A 5,117-nucleotide genomic window follows, 5' to 3' on the forward strand; every position below is an offset into this window, starting at 1 on the left:
TTACCTGCTCTCACCACTTGGGGTCTTCCTGTCAGGAAGTCCAGCGTCTATACTTTCCGTAGCCGCATTTCTGGCAAGACGCTCTTTGATTGGCCGACGCCTGTTTCTACACTGGTTAAGCTTAGGCACTCTTTCGAAGTTGGTTACGGTTAGAGTTTGTCTTAGAGCGTGACGGCAAGTTCTTTCGACGGTTAAGCTTAGGCACTCTTTCGAAGTTGGTTACGGTTAGAGTTTGTCTTAGAGCATGGCGATAGAACGCCAGGTAGTTTGCAGGCTGTTCGACGTGGAAATGGGCAAAGACACAGCTCGTCACGCGATTGGGCAACAGTGGCCAATCAGAGAGCGTCTGCCAGAAATGCGGCTACGGAAAGTATAGACGCGGAAGTCCAAGACCCACTGGCAGAGGTCGTAGTTCAATCACTGAGCTTGCCGATGAACTTGGAGGGGACTATGGCATTGAATGCTGAACTGTAGTCAATGAATAGCATTCTCACATAGTTCCCCTACCTCTTGTCCAGGTGTGATGCTGCCGTGTGTAGCACATGGGCTATGGCGTCCTCCGTGGACCTGTTGGGGCAGTATGCAAATTGCAGGGGGTCCAGGGTGTTGGGGAGGGAGGAACAGATGTAGCCCTTCAGTAGCTTCTCACTTCATGGCTATGGAGGTGAGAGCTACAGGGCGATAGTCATTGAGGCAAGTGGGCGTGGGTTTTTTGGGTACAGGGACAATAGTGGACTTTTTCAAATAGGTGTGTGTGGGTGACAGACTGTTCTAAGGACAGGTTGAATATGTCAGTGAATACCGGGGCCAGTTGGTTGGCACAGACTTTTAGGACGCAACCGGGGATGCTGTCTTGTCCTGCTGCTTTCACTTTCTTAAAGGTCCTGCTCACCTCATGCTCTGTTAACCTGAACACTGAGGGGCAAATTCACAAAGAATGGATTGCGCGGTGCTAATAGCACCCTTAACTGCTCCGTCTTTGCGAGCCATTTACTAAGGACATTGTGCGGATGAGATACTAGCGCAAACACGCCCATAGGTGTGCAATTTTCTTCTGATTTGCTCCAGCGCAGTTTGCTCGCGGAGCAGTCTGCACCTGCCAGCGCTGTTGGCAGATATCAGGAAGGGGGGGAAATAAACCCGAAATGAGGGAGAGGGAATTAAGCTCTTATTATTCTTGTTATTGCTGTTATTGCTTCCATTGTTATGAATGAGAGAACCCACACAGCAGGAGAATTTCGAGCAACAATCACGCAGCACATTCACAATGAGGAAATAACATGACTTCTGAAGTATCATTTGTAATAAATGTATTTATCAATACAAGTTCAAGTTTCTTTATTAGTTGTCATACAGAAGTACAGAATACTTTTATACAAAATGCTTCTTTCTGTTACGCTCCAGAGACTGTGCTAGACAAAAATAGATAAGTATAAAATAAGTATAGCAAGTATAAAATAGAAGTCAAGTACGTGGACAAAAGTGTTCAGTATATACATATATACAATGTACAATGCAGAGTAGAAGTATCTGAGTTACCATACAATATACTATACAGCAGAAATGGGATGAGGTACAATTTACAGTAAGGTGTAATGAGGTATGGGTTGTAGTGCAAATTCTTTACCAATAAATATAAAGTGTGTTTAGGTGTTCTAAAGTGGGTAAAGTGGGTGCTGCAGTGAGTTGTTTGTTTAAAGTGAGTGTGTGCGTGTGGATGTGTGTGCTGTGCGTACATTTGATGGTTGTTACATAGTGTTATTGTCATTTAGCATTCTGATGGCCTGGGGATAGAAGGTTCTTCTGAGTCTTCCTGTGCTTGCCATGAGACTCCGGTATTGCTTGCCTGACCGCAGCAGTTCAAAGAGGCAGTTGTTTGGGTGGTTGGAGTCTTTGATAATTCTCCATGCACCGCTATTCATCGACTACAGCATTCAATACCATAGTCCCCTCCATACTCATAGCCAAGCTCAGGAACCTGGGCTTGAACTATGACCTCTGCCAGTGGGTCTTGGACTTCCTGACTGGCAGACCCCAGGTGGTGAGAGCAGGCAACTGCACCTCCTCATCCATCACCCTCAACATAGGGGCCCCCCAGGGCTGTGTTCTGAGTCCCCTCCTCTACTCCCTGTACACACACGACTGTGTGGCTCAGCGGAGTAGCAATACAATCATCAAATTTGCTGACGACACAGTGGTGGTGGGCCTGATCTCTGCCAACGACGAGAGGGCCTACACTGACCCCCCTATCATGCAGGATATTAAAGACCAACAGTCTTTGTATACAGTAAGTCCTGGCGAACCTAAAAGGTGCACCAGCTTCCGTGCAATGCCAGGAATGAGAGATGGAGAGAAGAGACATTTCTAGAAAATGGCACACCTCCTCATCTTGGGGCATAATTACTTTCGGCACGCAAGCAGTTCTGACATTGTCAACACATTACTTGCTTGCTGGAAATGTGTGTGTGTGTGTGTGTGTGTGTGTGTGTGTGTGTGTGTGTGTGTGTGTGTGTGTGTGTGTGTGTGTGTGTGTGTGTGTGTGTGTGTGTGTGTGTGTGTGTGCGTGTGCGTGTGCGTGTGCGTGCGTGCGTGCGTGTGTGTGTCAATGAATGTACAGTGGAACAACAATACAATCATCAAATTTGCTGACGACACAGTGGTGGTGGGCCTGATCTCTGCCAACGACGAGAGGGCCTACCTGGAAGAGGTCAAGGTCCTTGCGGGATGGTGCCAGGAAAACAGCCTCTCCCTGAACGTCAGCAAAACAAAGGAGATGATTGTGGACTTCAGGAGGTCGGGGGTCAAGGACTACAGCCCCCTCAGCATCGACGGGGCACCGGTTGAGAGAGTCAACAGCTTTAAGTACCTCGGAGCCTACATATCCGAGGACTTGACATGGACCACACACATTGACAGTGTTGTGAAGAAGGCACGACAACGCCTCTACTTCCTCAGACGCCTAAGGAAGTTCCAAGTCAGTCAGAAGATCCTTAAGAACTTCTACTCATGTACAATAGAGAGCATCTTGACCGGCAACATCACCTCCTGGTTTGGGAATAGCACTGCACAAGACCGAAGCAGACTACAAAGAGTGACACGTTCAGCCGAACGCACAATTGGAGGGGGGCTCCCCACCCTCCAGAACATTTACAACAAGCGTTGCAAGGGCAAGGCTAAGAGAATCATTAAAGACTCCAGTCACCCGAACAACTGCCTCTTTGAACTGCTGCGGTCAGGCAAGCGATACAGGAGTCTCAAGGCGAGCACAGAAAGACTCAGAAGAAGCTTCTATCCCCAGGCCATCAGGCTGCTAAACGAACAATGAATGAACACTACACAACAACAACCACCAAACGCACATAGCACACACATCCACACGCACACACTCACTTTAAACAAACACACTGTAGCACCCACTCCACACACTTTATAGCACACACCCACTTTAAACAAACACACTGTAGCACCCACTCCCCACACTTTATATTTATTGATGAAGGATTGCACTACAACTCGTACACCTTACTGTAAATTGTACCTAAATTGTACCTCATCCCATTTCTGCTTTGCACTAGATAGTACTGTACATTAGTACACTGCATAGTATTGTATATTATATGGTAACTCAGAACATTGTACATATGTCTATACCGAACACTGTGACCTCATTTTCTTCTTCTAAATTACATGCTATACTATGTTATTTGATACTATCTTGTCTAGCACAGTCTCTGGAGCGTAACAGTAAGAAGCATTTTGTATGAAAGTATTCTGTACTTCTGTATGACAACTATTAAAGAAACTTGAAACTTGTTGTAAATGTCCTGGAGAGTGGGAAGCCCCCCTCCAATTGTGCGTTCGGCTGAACGGGCCACTCTCTGTAGTCTGCTACGGTCTTGTGCAGTGCTATTCCCAAACCAGGAGGTGATATTGCCAGTCAGGATGCTCTCTATTGTGCATGAGTAGAAGTTCTTAAGGATCTTCTGACTGACTTGGAACTTCCTTAGGTGCCTGAGGAAGTAGAGGCATTGCCGTGCCTTCTTCACAACACTGTCAATGTGTGTGGTCCATGTCAAGTCCTCGGATATGTGGACTCCGAGGTACTTGAAACTGTTCACTCTCTCAACCGGTGCCCCGTCGATGCTGAGAGGGCTGTAGTCCTTGACCCCCGACCTCCTGAAGTCCACAATCATCTCTTTTGTTTTGATGACGTTCAGGGAGAGGCAGTTCTCCTGACACCACTGCCACAGATTCTCTACCTCTTCCAGGTAGGCCCTCTCGTCGTTGGCAGAGATCAGGCCCACCACTACTGTGTCATCAGCTAATTTGATGATTGTATTGTTGTTCCACTGTACATTCATTGACACACACACGCACGCACGCACACGCACACGCACACGCACACACACACACACACACACACACACACACACACACACACACACACACACACACACACACACACACACACACACACACACACACACACACACACACACACACACACATTTCCAGCAAGCAAGTAATGTGTTGACAATGTCAGAACTGCTTGCGTGCCGAAAGTAATTATGCCCCAAGATGAGGAGGTGTGCCATTTTCTAGAAATGTCTCTTCTCTCCATCTCTCATTCCTGGCATTGCACGGAAGCTGGTGCACCTTTTAGGTTCGCCAGGACTTACTGTATACAAAGACTGTTGGTCTTTAATATCCTGCATGATAGGGGGGTCAGTGTGCTGTTGGTCTTTAATATCCTGCATGATAGGGGGTCAGTGTGCTGTTGGTCTTTAAAAGCTTTACTCCTAGCTCACTCTGTGTTGGTCATTGTTGATTGGCTGGCACATCCAATCAATCAATCAGTCTCCAGTGAGCTGACCACATCACATGCTATTCTCAGCTGTTGTCCACCACACTGTACCTGTAACTAAGGCTTTTACACAAGAGGGCGTGAGCTTTGAATTACAAGGCTCTATTTGAGTAGTGACTTTAGCTTGTGTCACAGAGATATTGGCTTTTACAGATATCGCATTGAGTCAAACTTTACAATTTTACATTTTACTCACTTAAACCAAATAAAATAAAATAAATGTAAATTAAAAATCTTCACTCACATGTTAAGG

The sequence above is a fragment of the Notolepis coatsorum genome (genome assembly GCF_963971535.1).
Source record: "Notolepis coatsorum genome assembly, chromosome: 5".
Taxonomy (NCBI): Eukaryota; Metazoa; Chordata; class Actinopteri; order Aulopiformes; family Paralepididae; genus Notolepis; species Notolepis coatsorum.